Here is a 17,017-nt window from a genome sequence, read left to right as displayed (position 1 = left end):
AACCTTTTATGAACCTCCCACAAAGTGTCTGCACTGTTAGAGAAGCCAGGCGTTGCCTGAGCACCCTGTGTGGTCTGACCTGCAATAGCCTGATTGGAGGTCTGTCCAAGTGGACGGGAGGAGGGATTTGCAGGGCGCCCACAGCATCTCAGGTGAGCTTGGGCTCCTAACAAGCCCTTGCTTTTCACGCTCGCTCTTGCTGTTTTGGGCTGCTCTTCCCTCACCCCTGCCTCCTCCCCACCGTGTCCCCCCTGTCACCTTGTTCTCCAACCCCTCCTTCCTCTGGCTCAGCACAGACCAGGGCAGGAGTGCTGCTCGATGACCGCCTGGTCGGTTCTGGAATGGAGCGCCCAGAGAGAAGGCGCGGCCACCCTTCTGCCCTGATGAGCTCCGCAGAGAGCCTGGCGCTCTCTACCTAAGGAAGACTTGCTCAGAGAGAGGGCTCAGATCACCGAGAGTGCTGTGATTCACCCTAGACCCGTGTCCAAATTACACCCTTCTCTCTTCACGGGACTGCTGTAAGGGTCCAAAGATACCAAACCATGCTTCAAAAAGTGTAAATATTAGCTATTATTTTAAAACTGTAAATGCTCCCACTCAACCATACAAAAGAACAAAATAATGCTATTTGCAGCAACTTGGATACAACTAGAGATTCTCATACTAAGGGAAATAAGTCAGAAAGACAAACACCATGTGATATCACTTATATGTGGTATCTAAAATATGGCACAAATGAACCTATCTATAAAACAGAACCAGACTCACAGACATGGAGAACAGACTTGTGGTTGCCCAGGGGGAGGGAATGGAATGGACTGGGAGTCTGGGGTTGGTAGATGCAAACGATTACATTTAGAATGGATAAGCAATGAGGTCCTACAGGACCGCACAGGGAACTCTATCCAGTCTCTTGGACCACGATGAACAGAATATCAAAAAGGTAATGGAGTTCCCGTCGTGGCGCAGTGGTTAAAGAATCTGACTAGGAACCATGAGGTTGCGGGTTCGGTCCCTGCCCTTGCTCAGTGGGTTAGCGATCCGGCGTTGCCATGAGCTGTGGTGTAGGTCGCAGACGCGGCTCGGATCCCGCGTTGCTGTGGCTCTGGCGTAGGCTGGCAGCTACAGCTCCGATTCAACCCCTAGCCTGGGAACCTCCATATGCCGCGGGAGCGGCTCAAGAAATGGCAAAAAGACAAAAAAAAAAAACAAAAACAAAAACAAAAAGGTAATGTATATATATGTATGACTGGGTCACTTTGCCGTGCAGCAGTGATTGGCACAACACTGAAAACCAACTATAATGTTTAGAAATTGTAAATGTTAATTTTTAATTTTTTGTACCCTTTCTTGGTACCCCCCCCCCCTCATTTAAATGACTTCTCATTGCTGTAGATTAAAGTTTAAACTGAGCCCGGAATTTAAGACCATTCTAAAAGGCCCCATGCTGTGTGTCTGTCTAACCCTTCTCTCCCTCTGGAGCCCTGCATTCCCATCAGGCTGATCTCTGTTTTTTTGTGTGTTTTTTGCCTTTTTTTTTTTTCTAGGGCAGCTCCCATGGCATATGGAGGTTCCCAGGCTAGGGGTCAAATTGGAGCTGTAGCCACTGGCCTACGCCACAGCCACAGCAACGCAGGATCTGAGCTGCGTCTACAACCTACACTGCAGCTCACGGCAACGCCAGATCCTTAACCCACTGAGCAAGGCCAGGAATCGAACCCGCAACCCCATAGTTCTTAGTCGGATTCGTTAACCGCTGCGCCACGACAGGAACTCCTGATCTGTGTGTTGTCCCCGGCTGCCCCCTCCCTAGACATCCTTCTACCTCCTCCCTGGTTATCAAAAGCAGGTCCCATGCAAAGCCCAGCTCCTCTCTGCCTCTGCCATCTTTCCTGAGGACCTGGCCCAGAGCATGCTCTCCTTTCTCCTTCCTTAATGGATTTGAGGGAGTGGGCCAGGAAGGTGAACCCCAGGCCCTGTGAGAGAGGAGGATGGCCCGGCACTGGGGTTTGGGAGGCGAGCTGGGAGGCAGGAGCTGGACCTGAGAAGGTTTGCTGGGAAGACCAGGGCAGGCTCCCGCTGTAAACCGTTTCTCTCCATCCGTCACTGCGACCTGGGCTCGGGCAGGTGGAAGGCCCACCGAGCCGGAATGATCTGTCATCTAGATCAAGTCAGCAACACCCTAACGTCACAGTGACTGTTTGCCTTTTTGTTCCTTGTCCTGCCTCAGGAATCATGCACTGTCACTGCAGAGATTCAGAGAACGACGTGGGCCGTCTCCTCTCAGAAAGCCCAGCCCTGGGACCAGTTTTGTTGTTTGTTCATTAATAAAGCTGGAAACAGGTACATCTGTCACCCAAGCACGGATACCTGTCTCAGGCAGTCTGATGCCTCTGCGTTCTGAAACGGAGCACTGTCATTTCTGTACACTCCAAGGCTCACACTCATTATTTCAGTCACACGAAAAACTATCCCCAGAGAAAAGCAGACAGCTGTTTCCTGGAAATCAATAGGGCCATGGTGTGCAGTTTTCCAAAAGTTCTACCAGGAGTTCCACTGCAAATCCTCACCTGCTAGGACCCATATTCTCTTCTTTTTAGACATGGATGCAGTTCTGCAGGTGCAGCCGTGTAAAGTTTTGGAGGATGGAGGTGCGGCAATCAGGTTGCTGGACCCATTCTTTAGGGCCTGGCCTGCCTGAGCTGTACTCATCAGCTGCCCTGGGTCTGCCCTGTGTGCCACAAGCCTTGGTTGCCCACACCAAGGGCAGTTCTGAAACCCAAGGCAGGGAGACACTCCCCTGTCCTAGGATCCATGGCTGTCATTGCGTTACACTCCTCTGTGGACCCATCTGTCTGTTACAGACACAAAGGAAGTTCCCCTGGCCTTCCGAGAAATCCCTGGAATCTGTATCCTGCCTCGGTCCCAGAGCTGGGCTTGAACCAGGGCCTTCTTATGATTTCAGACTCTGCTCTTGCTTGGTCTTTCCCCTCTGGTCCAGCCTGAGTCCTGGGGCCCTGGTCTCAGCTTTCTCCTAGAGAGTCATGGCTCCTGCCTTCTCCCTGAGGCTCCTTGTGAGAAGGAGACAACTGTATTCTCTTAAACCCATGCCAAGGCCCAGCCCAGACCCCGCAGGCCACCCTAACCCACTGCAGTCCAGGGCCTGGCACCGACCCAGACACTGGTGACAGGGCTAAAATGGAATACAAGACTCCTATTTTATCTTCTGATTAAGGCCTCTACACATTCAGACACCAGAGTTTAAGATCTGAGATGAAAGCTTACGATTTAAAAGCTTAAGATTTAATCTCAAGTATTGATTTGAGCATAAAAAGTGAAAACTTGAATTCTGAAAGTTTAAGAAGTTTGAACACAAATATAAGCTCAAGAAGAGTTTACTTAAATTTGTGGATATGTTAGCTCATTTCTTGCCCCCTGCCTCCACGTTCCATATATTTTTTTTTTTTTTTGCATTTTAGGGCCATACCTGCAGCATGTGGAAGTTCCCAGACCAGGGGTCAAAGTGGACCTGTAGCCGCCGAGCTATGGCACAGCCACAGTCACACTAGATCCGAGCTACATCTGGGACCTACACCACAGCTCACGGAAACACCAGATCCTTTACCCACTGAGCAAGGCCAGGGATTGAACACATATCCTCATGGATACTAGTCGGATTTGTTTCCACTGAGCCACGACGGGAACTCCCCATGTTCCATTTATTCTAAACTCTGTTGGGCTCCGAAAGAGGTTAGGCTCTTGTCTCTATGCTTTGTTCATGCTGTTTTTCTAGTTCTTGGAACAGGGTTGGGATTTCTTAAGTGTTTATTAAATACATGCTCCACCTTAGCAAATGCTTCTCTCAGAGGGTCTAGCACCCAGGATTCCAACTTGATGAAGTAATGAATAAATTCAGTATCAATACTGCGTTACTAAGGGAAACTAACACTAACTTTTGAGCAGTCAATTGTGGGTGAGATTGTCATTTATCTTCCTCTCTAAAGGAAAATCATGTTTTAAAAATTGTGGTATGTAAAATCTTGCTGGTGCTATGCATTATAACCAAATGCCTTGGAGGCCTGGAAACAGGAGACGATCTGGTTGGCTGGGGTCAAGAAGGCAACGTGGAAAAGGAACTCGTTGAGAATAGCAGGGCTTGATTGCTTGTTAAACGTGTCCCGTGGTCGTTTCCCTTCACAAACGACTTTCAAAACAGAGGGGTCCCTCTCACAGAAAAAGACACTCTTCAGAGAATGAAAAATTAAATTTCCAGCAATAATGAATACAAGTAAGTCACCTTTAAAAAATAACAATCCTACTTTAAAAACGCTTACATACAACAAAACCAGGCAAAACCACCTACATATTTTTGAACACTTGGTTTTGCGGGCAAGAAAAAGAAGAGGGATTTGCAAAGGCTAAAAATGAAGGGACATGAATCCAGACATGCAAGAGAGTGGTGAACACACCGTGGCAAGAGAGGGGTTCCCAGCACCAAAAGCGACTCTCTTAGGGAGCAGGCAGAACACAGAGACAAAGCAAAGTAGCCACACAAGTGAGGGCTCGAATTGGAGACTCACATTAGCTCGGATCCCTATTCTCCCAAAGGGCAATCATCTCATTTGGTCTTGATTCTGAGAGAAGAGGAAAAATACTCCCCTGAGATTGTGTATCTACCAGTCAGTCATCATGCAGGTTTGGGCCCTGAATTCCCAACACATCCAGCCCCCAAGGATCCTAAGCCAAGAATTAAGCCAGAAGAGTTCTTAGTTGGGAAAGGTCCAGTGCTTAATGGAGGCAAGAGGAAATAGTCTCTGGACAAAGGTACTCTTCAAAAGATGAATGGATACAGGAGATGTAGTGCATATATACAATGGAATATTATTCAGCCATAGAAATAATGAAATAATGCCATTTGCAGCAACATGGATGGACCTAGAGATTCATGAGTGAAGTAAGTCATAGAAAGACAAATATGACATTGCTTATACATGGAACCTAAAAAAAAATGAGACAAACTTCTTTACAAAACATAAATAAACCGACAGAAAGACTTATGGTTATCAGAGGGGAAAGGGGAGGGATAAATTAGTTTGGAATTTAAATATACACATTACCATATATGAAACAGATAACAAAAAGGACTTATTCTATAGATAGCACAGGGAACTGTACTCAATATCTTATAATAACCTATAACGGAAAAGAATCTTAAAAAGAATATATACATGTACATATAACTGAATCACTTTGCTGTACACCTTAAATTAAAAAAAATTTTTTTTGAGGGTTGCACCTGCTGCATATGGAAGTTCCCAGGCTAGGGGCTGAATTGGAGCTACAGTTGCTGGCCCATGCCACAGCCACGCCAGATCCAAGCCGCATCTGCAACCCACACCACAATTCACAGCAACACCAGATCCTTAACCCACTGAGCAAGGCCAGGGATCGAATCTGCATCCTCATGGATACTAGCTGGGTTCGTTTCCACTGAGCCATAATGGGAACTCCCTAAATAAAAATTTTAAAAAATGAAAAATAAAGTTTTCCCACCTCAAAGAAAGACAGAAAGAAAGGTACTCTCAACCCAGGTCTCAATGAATTTCAGCAAATGAAATTCCCCAAAATATAAGCTCATAACAACAACAACAAAAAAAACCCAATAAGTACACAAAGAAAAAAAACTACTATGAACAAAAGTTTGTAGAAACAAGCAGATTTGGAATGAAAAGACTTTGGGTATTAGAACCACTAGATACAGAATATAAAATAAGCCTTTAAGATTTGTTAGAATAAATGAAAGAGGGAATGGAAAGCCTAGGTAAGAACCAAGAGAATAAAAAAACTGATCAGAAAAATTTGAAAAAGAGCCAGGCAGGATATCTAGAAATGGAAAATACTTGATTTTTAAAACTCACTGCACAGGTTAAGTAGTAGATTGGATACAGCTGAAAGAGGACTTGTTCATCAGAAGTAAGAGTTGAAGAATTACACATGGTGTAGTATAGAGAAACAAAGAGGTTTAAAATATCAAAGACTGGGAGGATCTTTCTCAGGATGGTGGAGAAGAAGGGCTCATCTCCCCCACAAACATATCAAAAAATCTACATGTAGAACAATTCTCAGAGAAAACCAACTGGAAACTGGCAAAATATACAACCAAAGCTGCAAGAAGAATCTCCACATAACCAGGAAGGACAGGAAAAAAAAAAAAAAAGGCATCAGAATGAGACTGTTGCCCCTGGGAGGGATCTCTAAGGAAGGGAAAATCCAAACAGGCAGATCCTCACTCTTATGAGCCCCTGTCTCTACTGGGAAATCCATCAGGACAGACAGTGGGGCTGGAGAAGCCTACATTCTATTTTCAAGGAGTTGGCTTGCTAACAATCAGGGCTCGAGATCTGTGCTGGTGGCTGGCACACTGCTGCACTTCCCAATCCAAAGAGGGGAACACCCTGTCCCAATCACTCCGCACTGTAGCCTCTCATGAGATCAAAGCAAAGATTCAGTCTAGCTTCACAGAGACAGGCAAAACACCTAGGGTGTGATCCCTGAAGTGCAGAAACTGGTGTCATTGAACACACAGGGGTAGTAGGTTGAACCGGGCAGACATTGTTAGCTTGTGAAGTGGGCAACGGGGTGAGCCAGGCAGATATTGTCAGCACATGTACTGGGCAGCACCACAAGAAGACGCAATGGTTAAGTGCTGAATCTTGTGCAGACAGGCCTTGGGAGAGGACTTGATCTAGCTGCATGGACACAGTCTACCGGGCCTGGGGTATGGTCCAGGAGAATCCATGGAGCCCCCATCAGCATGCATAGTGGGGCTGGCTCAGGCCACAGCAGACATCAGCACCACAGAAATGCACCACAGCTGAGTGCCAAGTCTCAGTGGATAGGACCTGGGTAGGAGTATGCAGTGGTTCATTTCCTAGGAGGAGCACTCCAGCTCTACTCACCCCATACTACAGCTTGGTGCTAGATCTGGGGTGGACACGTCCTGGGAGACATTTGCCACAGAAGCAGCACAGGTCCCCAACAGAAGCACAGCCACCTCAATTCCTATAGTCACAACACCCCAGCCCCCAGCCCCCAGCCCCAGCCTCTTCCACAACACAGCCTAGCACTAGGTCTAGGAAGAATACTACAGAGAAAGGGATGTGACCTTGAGCTGCTTCTGGGAGGAACTGTGGACATGTGCATGAGTGGTGCATAGGTTCACTGTGACCATGTGGGCCTCATGGCAGGAAGTGGTATGATATATTCAAAGTCCTGAAAGGGAAAAACCTGCAACCTAGATTACTGTATACAGCAAGATTATCATTTAAAATATAAGGAGAGAGAAAAAATTTCTCAGACAAGTAAAAACTAAAAGAATTCAGCAATACCAAACATATCCTCAAAGAATATATTTGCTACATAGAAAAGAGGCAAGACTTTATAGGAAAAGGAAAAATCACCATAGGAAAGGTAAACATACAAAAATATTAAGGATCACTTACATAAGCCAGTAGAGAGATTTGAAAACAATAAAAAATTTTGTAAAAGTGATTATAACTACAATTAACAGCAAAAGGATACACATGAAGATGTAAAAGAGGATATCAAAAAAATCATAAAATACGGTGGGAAGGAGTCTAAAAATGTACATCTTTTAGAATGTGTTTGATCTTGTATAACTATCAATTTAAAGCAAGTAGATAGAGTTATGGATCAAAATGCTTAAGCATCAGGGTAACCACAAATCAAAAACATACAACAGATTCACAAAATTCAAAAAGAAAGAAACGAGCATATTACAAAAGAAAACCATCAAACCATAAAAGGAAAAAAAAAAGGAAAAAAATGAACAAAGAAGAACTACAAAGCAACAGGAAAACAAGGTTTAAAATGATAATAAGTACATACCTATCCATAATCACTGTAAATGTAAATGCACTAAATGCTCTGATCAAAAGACATCGGGTAGCAGATTAGATAAAAAAAACAAGAACCTACAATATGCTCCCTACAAGAGACTCACTTCAGGGTTAAGGACATATAGATGGAATGTGAGGGGATGGAAAAACATGTTTCATGCAAAAGGAAATGTCAAGAAAGTGGGGGCAGCAATATGACAGACAAAATAGACTTTAAAACAAAGCCCATAAAAAAGACAAAGAAGGACATTATATAATGATAAAGGGATCAATACAAGAAGAGGATATTATATTCATTAACATATATGCACCCAGTACCGGAGCACCTAAATACATAAAATACTAATAGACATAAAGGGGGAAATTGACAGGAATACAATAATAGTAGATTTTAATACCCCATTGACATCAATGGTCAGATTATCCAGACAGAAAATCAATAAGGCAACAGAGGTCCTAAATGACACAATAGATGAGATATACTTAATTGATGTCTTTAGGACACTATACCCACCCCCCAAAACAAACCACATTCTTTTCAAGTGTGCATGAAACATTCTCTAGGATAGAGCACATACTAAGCCACAGAACAAGGCCCAATAAATTTAAGGGTACAGAAATTATTTCAAGCATCTTTTCTCACCACAATGGTATGAAAATAAAAATCAACAAGAAAGAAAAGTGGGAAAAGAATGAACACATAGAGACTAAACAACATGCTTCCAAAAAACCAATGAGTCAATGATGAAAATAAAGAAGAAATTAGAAAATACCTCAAGACAAATAACGATTAAAATACAGCATAGTAAAATCTATGGGATGCAGCAACAGTAGTTCTAAGAAGAAAGTTCATAGTGATACAGGCCTTCCTCAAAGAAACATGAAAAATATTCAGTAAAAACCCAATCTCCTACCTAAAAGAATTAGAAAAAGAGCAAGTAAAACCAAAGTTAGCAGGAGGAAGGAAATAATAAATATCAGAGAGGGAATAAATAAGATAGACATAAAAGACAATAAAAGGATAAAAAAAAACCCAAGAGCTATTTTTTTAAAAAAGATAAAGAAAATTAACAAATTTGAGACTTTAGGCAATACTAAAAAGCTACAGTAATCAAAACAGCATGGCACGGGCACAAAAACAGGACAGAATAGAGAGCCAGAATTAAACCTACATATGGCAATTAATCCATGACACAAGAGGTAAGACTATACAGTGGAGAAAAGATAGTCTCCTTAACAAGTGGCATTGGGGAATCATTGATTTACATGCAGCTGTCCAGCTTTCCCAACACCACTTGTTGGAAAAGCTGAACACCATATACAAAAATAAATTCAATATGGTTAAAAACCTAAATATGAGACATAACACCATAAAACTCCTGAAAGAGAACACAAGAAAAACATTCTCAGACATAAATCATAGATGTATTTTCTTCGATCAGTCTCCCAAAGCAAAAGAAATAAAGGTAAAAATTAACAAAAGGAACCCGAACTTAAATCTCTTACACAGCAAAGGAAACCATCAACAAAAAGAAAAAACAACCTACAGAATAGAAAAAAATATTTGCAAATGATGCAACTTACAAAGGGTTAATATCTAAAATATATGAAGAGCTCATACAATTCAATATTAACAAAAGGTTCAACCCAATCAAAAAATGGGTAGAAGGCCTGAATAGACATTTCCCCAAAGAAAGCATACAGACGGCCAACTGGCACATGAAAAGATGCTCAACATTATGAATTATTAGAGAAATGCAAATCAAAACTACAATGAGGTATCACCTCATACTGGTCAGAATGGCCATCATTGAGATGTCTACAAATAATAAATGTCAGAGCAGGCGTGGAGAAAAGGGAACTCTCCTACACTGTTGATGGGCATGTAAATTGGTACCGCCACCACAGAGAAAAGTAGAGAGGTTCCATAAAAAACTAAAAATAAAGCTACCATAGGCTCCGACAATCCCACCTCTGGGTTTATATCCAGAAAAGACAAAAACTCCAATTTCAAAGGATATATCCACTGCAGTGGTCATAGCAGCACTATTTACAATTACCAAGACATAGAAACAACTCAAGTGCCCATTGACAAATGATTGGCTTAAAAAGTGTGATTTTATATTTATATACACACATACATATATAATACATGCACACATATACAAACATGATGTAATGTTACTCAGCTATAATGAAGAATAAAATATTGCCATTTGCAGCAAAATCAATGGACCTGGAGAATATTATACTTAGTGAAGTCAATATATGGAAACTAAAAGTAATACAAGTGAATCTAGATACAAAACAGAAATAGATTCACAGACATAGGAAACAACCTAGAGTTACCAAAGGGGAAATGGAGTGGAAGAGAGATAAACTAGTAGTATGGGATTATGGATAGAAAATAGATAAGCAAAAAATATTTATTGTATAGCACAGGGAACTATATTCATTATCCTGTGATCACCTATAATGGAAAATAATCTGAAAAAAAATGTATATATAACTGAATCCCTTTGCTGACCACCTGAAATTAGCACAAAGATACTTCAATAAAAAAAGTTTTCACAAGAACAAGAATTCTGAAACTATGTATGATGACACCTGTTAACTAGATTTATTGTAGAAATAATTTCTCAGTACATACAAATATCAAACCATTATGTTTGACACCTGAAACTTGTATAATACTGTATGTCAATTACTTTTTGATAAAAATTTTTAAAAATCCATAAAAGAAAAAGATACAAAGAACAAAATGAGATTTTTTTTTAATACATATTGTACCAGAACTCCAAAATGAGAGGGAATGGCAGTATCTGAAGAGAAAAAGTGAGGTTTTTTTTTTTTTTAGTACTCATGAAAGCTTCCAATCTTCAGATTTAGGAAGCTCAACGCATCTCAAGCAGGGTAAATAAAAAGAAAGCTACCAGATATTTCAGAGTGAAACTGTAAAACAAAACCCCAAAGATCTTAAAAGCAGTAAGAGAGCAGAGGTAGATTATCTGAAGGAATGAAAATTAGACTTACTTTCCAAAGTAACAAAGGAAGCCAGGAAAATGATGGAATTATATCTTCAAAGTGCTAGGAGAGAAGGAAATTTGAGATGTGAAGTCTATCTGTAGTACCCAGTAGGTATTATGGATACTAGTATGATATAGGAAAAATAGGTTACCCACTATTTAGGCTTTATGCCTCAAAGAGAAACTACTAGATGATGCTATAAAAACTTAAAAGTAAGGGAGTTCCCTGGTGGCTTAGTAGTTAAGGACTCAACATTGTAACTGCTGTGGCTCAGGTTACTGCTCTGGTGCGGGCTCCATCCCTGGCTGGGAAGTTTATATGCCGTGGGTGCAGCCAAAATAAAAAGGTAAGATTTATATCTTCACCATAGAGTAGAATCAGCATGAATGGTCATCCAGAGAATTGGTTTCAGCCATATGGATCAAGTCATGGACAAAGCTTTGCTGTCCAGGGATCCAAGCTATTAGGGACTTCAAAAGATGAACTTACTGGGCCAGTTTAGGGTAACCTGAAGCCCAGGCAGCACTGGGCTAATCACATGGCTGATAAGCTTGTCCTCACTGTATTAGCAAAGCAGGGAAGGCAACCTGTCTCTCCCAAACTGACCAACACACTCACACACGGGGGCCAGAGATCAGAGTTCAGGTTCAAGGGACTTATCTAGAAATTTATAGTCAGGAAAACTAGAAGAAAGTGATTTTTATTTTAACTTGTGTATATGTATTTTTACTATTGATTGATTTTCTTTTTAGGGCTGCACCTGCGACATATGGAAGTTCCCAGGCTAGGAGTTGAATCAGAGCTGTAGTCGCTGGCCTATGCCACAGCCATAGCCAAGCTAGATCTGAGCCACATCTGTGACCTACACCACAGCTCATGGCAATGCTGGATCCTTAACCCACTGAGTGAGACCAGGGATTGAACCTGCGTCCTCATGGATACTAGTTGGGTTCCTTAACCACTGAGCCATGATGGGAACGCCCTTGTGTATATATTTTTGGTTTTATAGTTTAGGGTTCTTTACATTTTGAGTTACATGCTGGTTGGTGGAGGCACTGGTGGGCACCAGTATAATCTTTTTAATGCTTAGGGCAGTATTTCTGAGCTGGAGATCAGAAATAGTTGAGGGCCAGGGAGAGAATCGTCCTTTCCAATTGGTGCCTTTCTTCATGGTGTGTTTACGTCTGTAGGCTAGTGCCTGGCCTGTAGCAAAGGCACTAACAGTGTTAGTTCCCTCCTGCCTCCAAGAGCCTAGACCCACATCAAGAACCAGGATTAGGAGTTCCCATCGTGGCTCAGTGGAAACGAATCTGACTAGTATCCATGAGGACGCAGGTTCAATCCCTGCCCTCGCTCAGTGGGTTAAGGATCTGGCATTGCCATGAGCTGTGGTGCAGGTCTTAGACATGGCTTGGATCTGACGTTGCTGTGGCTGTGGTGTAGGCCAGCGGTTACAGCTCTAATTCAACCCCCAGCCTGGGAATTTCCACATGCCACCGGCACAACCATAAAAAGAAGAAAAAAGAACCAGGATTAACTGTGGATACAAAGTATGTTGTTTGTCCAGAGCAAAGGGGTGGAGGGTGGAGTTAGGGGAGGAAGGTCTCCTCCAGAGACACTTAGAGGCAGATTCCTTAAGGACAGAGGATCCCGCTGGGCTTGGGAAGAAAGCCATCCCAATTTTAACTCAGTCCTAAAACTGATTAGCTTTGCCTCCTTGCTCACCTAGATGGAGATGAGAAAAGACACCAATGCTGGTTAAAGCTGCCACATTAAGCAGCCGTGTGAAATCCTGACTTAGATTTCAGAAATTAGGATAAACTAGCTTTATTAGTGTCATATTTACAATGTTTCCTAGTTTCCTACCCCTTTCCAGGCATATCTTTCTCAAATCAAGGACAGAAACAATTCTTCACACTTGCGTGAAACACAACAGTCCCTGTGGTCACAGAGCTGAGAGTCTCAGGAAGGATCAGGGGGGTTGTGGCAGCACAGACAGGGTGCCCAGAAGAAAAGATGCAGGAATGACCTAGGATGTTGGTCCTCTTCCATCTGGGCAATTTTTCTACTACCCAGAGAAAGCAACACATTCTCCCAGAGGAGGTTTCCAAGGGCTGCCATGAAAGTCAGAACTTAGCTGGGTTGGGATTACCTTGGTCAGTGCCAAAGGAGCAATTTCTTGCATGAAATGGACCATTTTTTTTCTTTTTTCTCTTTTTTGGCCTCCCTGCAACACATGGAGCTCTGGGTCCAGGGATCAGAGCGGAGCCACAGTGGCAACCTAAGCCTCAGCTACAGCAATGCCAGATCCTTAACCCACTGTGCCAGGCCAGGGACTAAACCTGTGTCCCAGCACTCCTAAGATGCCACCAATCCTGTTGCACCGTAGCGGGAACTCCAAAATGGACCATTTCTTGCTTTGAAATGGTCCCTGGTTCTAGGAGTGATCTTTCCAAAAATAGGAACTATGGTATGATAATGGCTACACGTGGAACGTCCAGGTGAGAGCGGTCTAAAAGATATAGTTTGAATTCACATCCATTTGAATTTCTGGGATAATTCAATGGCTTGGAGGGACAACAGGCAAAATTACTGAATTATAATAGTGTCCTTGGTCCTGAGACTCCCAGCAGTGCTGTGCTTCTCTCAGTGTGTAAAGGGGACTGTACCTGTTTGGACAGCCAGGAGAGGCATCTTTAGGGTTCTGGGCCTCAACAGCATCAACTCCAGTTGAGGTCCTAACTGGATCCAGCTCCCTTCTTCCCTGCCTTAGCAGTGCTGGGGGAGCAAGCTCATTCCCAGACTTCTCCACTATTTTCCATGCAATTTTATAATGCCATGCTTTATGTTGGGATTGGAGGCTTGAAAGTGCAATGGAAAAGAAAGTACTGGGTAGGAGAGAGATTGCAGAGGATGAGAAGGCAGGTATAGGGGATGGGGGCTCCCTCTTCTCCGTGCCCACTTCTAATGTCTGGGGCTGTGCTTGTCCAGATGGCCTCTCCATGGTCACTGATGCTGTGGAACCAAGAGCATAGGAGTGAGACACATCTGAGTGGTCCAGGCCCCAGAACCAGCCCTGTTCCTATAATGTCTTAAGGCAGATTCAGAGAGGATTACTGTTTTCACATTTGTCTGCCAAAATTTCTGGGCTTCCTTTCAAACCCTTAAAAAAGGATTCCTTTTCTATCCACTTTAACCAATTATACAGTATTATCCCAAACCCACAATTTAATCATTCCTCCAGGCACTTGAGTAACTGGGGGACAAATCATTAGTATTTGTTCTGAAGCATGAAGTTCCCAGAAACGTACCGCATTCTTTCAGCTCACTTGCAGGCTACACAGACTCCTTATTCTTTTGTGCATGGCCTTCCTCCAGGGGACGTTGGAGGGAAGAGAGTGACAATGTGTATCAGAAGCTGACTCCTTCCGCTCATTGTCCCCTTTCATTTCTCTATCGGATGTTTGTCACATTGTACTGAAATGATCTGTTTACACAATTGTGTCTTCTTTAATCTCCTCACAATTTCTCAAGAGCAGGCAGTGTATCTTTTTATTTTTGTGTAATAATAGGATGTTAAATTTAAAATTTCAACCAAGATTCAAAATGCAATAGATGCTGCATACCTCGTCACTATGCAGAGTTGAAAAGGAGAATCTTTGACAACCAGTTCTGTGATTTTTTAGCCACCTCGACACCTCAGTCAGATGAAGGGTATAAAATGGGTTCAAAGTAGGGAGAGAAGATTTGTGAACCTGTTTCTTAGAAGAAAAAAATTTTCTTCCTATGTTAGGAGAACAGACTCCAGAAATTCTCCAATACACAAAGCTCAAAGTTGGGATATGTTGGGACACTGTGGACTACAGCCAAAGTCTTACTTGAGAAATTGAATGTGGTCTAGAAGAGGTCAACCAGCGAGAGACAGAAAGACTGACAGAGACAGAGGGAACATACTATTGGAGGTCACTACTTTTTTTACAAAGCAAGGAATAGGTGAGTTTGTCCAAGAGACCAGATATCCTGGAGCCACCCTGAGTCCTCACCTATAGGAATACCTGGGAGAGGGGACACGAGCACTGAGAGATGTGTGTGAAAAGGACCTTTGAGGAAACAGGCTGAGGGGGCACCATCCAGCTGATGGAGAGGACAGGTTTTCATCAGAGGCTTCAGAAGTTTCAGCATGTATTTCCCTATTGAATTAACTTTAAAAGGTCAAAGGGAGATAAAAATAAATTGTGCTTTGAGTATAACTTACTGGTCACGCTGGATCAATATATCAGTCACAATTAGTCCCTAAGTGTCAGACATAGTGGCTGACTCATCCTAGACATTTGATAAAGGCCAAACTGGGCTGACTCATTTTGGAACATATTCTTCTACTGAATTGAAAAATGTCCATGAGGCAGCTTAACTGAATGGCAGTCCATATTTTTATTTCAGGGTTATGTCTGCTTTGGGGAAGATTTTATGTAAACAAAACTAGCTGCTAAACATAAATATACATTTAGAAATCAGCTTTTAATTCGACACAGACAGAGGAAAAGATATACCACATTCTCGGATTGGAAGAATCAATATTGTCAAAATGACTATACTACCCAAGGAAATTCATAGATTTTTTTTTAACTTAGGAAATATTTATTGCATAAAAATTACATTTGTAAGGCCACTGCCAAAAAGCAGTCTCCAAGAACTTGGCATTTTCCGCCACAAGGCAGATGCTGTGGGGTCATCACAACATGGTTTGACTATCTGAAGACACACATCAAGATACTCAATGAGTCTTAATGCATCTAGGATATCGCCTCCTTCTGAAACAAATTTCAACAGAGCTGCCGTTGGGATTCTTTAGAACAGCCTTCGTCATAGAGCATTTTTGTGATACCTCCTCCAGAAACATGGACATGAAACTCAGAATCATCTACTTCAAGAAGGCATAGACTTTTTTCCATTTCTTCCCAGTTAAGGCTCTGTATTTTATTTTGAACACTTTTTTGTATATTAGGTGCCTGAAGGGAGTACTGAGGAGCTCAAAAGAATGACAACTTTGGCACAGTCACTGATTTTCACCCAGGAGAGCAATTTCTCACAGAATGACTTTGATTTATACTTAATAAAAATGGATCTTTTTTTTTTTGTCTTTTGTCTTTTTGTTGTTGTTGTTGTTGCTATTTCTTGGGCCGCTCCCACGGCATATGGAGGTTCCCAGGCTAGGGGTTGAATCGGAGCTGTAGCCGCCGGCCTACGCCAGAGCCACAGCAACGCGGGATCCGAGCCGCGTCTGCAACCTACACCACAGCTCACGGCAACGCCGGATCCTTAACCCACTGAGCAAGGGCAGGGACAGAACCCGCAACCTCATGGTTCCTAGTCGGATTCGTTAACCACTGCGCCACGACGGGAACTCCTAAAAATGGATCTTAACTGAAGAGCCACTAGTTTCCTCCATCACCTTTGGCTTCTACCTTCAGCATTTATACTAAATTCTGTTGAATATTCTTCGGCAGTTGCATATGGATTGTTTCAACCATTGGCACAAGACAATCAGTACAGAAGTAACCAAACTTACACATATTCAGTGTAGAAATAATCAGATCTATTGCAACATTTCCAACAGATACTGCTGAGTATCTACTATGTGTCAATCATTGTGCTAGGCACCAGGAGCACAAAGATTAACAAAAGTTCCTGCCCTTGTGCAGCTCACACCTAGTGAAGGAGTAGCTTGCATCAGGAGCATGCATGCTGCAAGGTCGGGAACTGAATCCCCACATGGCCTCACCACAGGTAGAAGCCAATTTACAGGTTTAATGCAACCTCTATCAAATTGCCAATGGCAATTTCCCCAGAACTAAATAGAAAATTTTTAAATTTGTATAATACCCAAAGCAATCCTGAGAGAGAAAAATGGAACAGTAGGAATCAGGATTCCTGGCTTCAGGCTATACTACAAAACTACAGATATCAAAGCAGCATGGTACTGGCACAAAAACAGAAATATAGATCAATGGAACAGGATAGAAAGCCTAGAAATAAACCTAGACACCCATGGTCAGTTAATCTACAACAAA

At 42.5% G+C, this 17,017-nt stretch overlaps 1 protein-coding gene and 1 pseudogene across 3 annotated transcripts in view; both read right to left on the bottom strand.

Annotated features, from left to right (window-relative positions):
- The window catches only part of VTCN1 (V-set domain containing T cell activation inhibitor 1), a 177,531-nt gene that overhangs the window by 51,547 nt on the left and 108,967 nt on the right, over positions 1 to 17,017 (bottom strand). The window lies entirely within an intron of this gene.
- Positions 15,585 to 16,534, bottom strand: LOC125130029 (proteasome assembly chaperone 2-like; annotated as a pseudogene).

This window comes from Phacochoerus africanus, chromosome 6 (genome assembly GCF_016906955.1).
Source record: "Phacochoerus africanus isolate WHEZ1 chromosome 6, ROS_Pafr_v1, whole genome shotgun sequence".
NCBI classification, from domain to species: domain Eukaryota; kingdom Metazoa; phylum Chordata; class Mammalia; order Artiodactyla; family Suidae; genus Phacochoerus; species Phacochoerus africanus.
The sequence above is the reverse complement of the archived record's forward strand: the minus strand, read 5'-3'. Positions and strand labels throughout refer to the sequence as shown.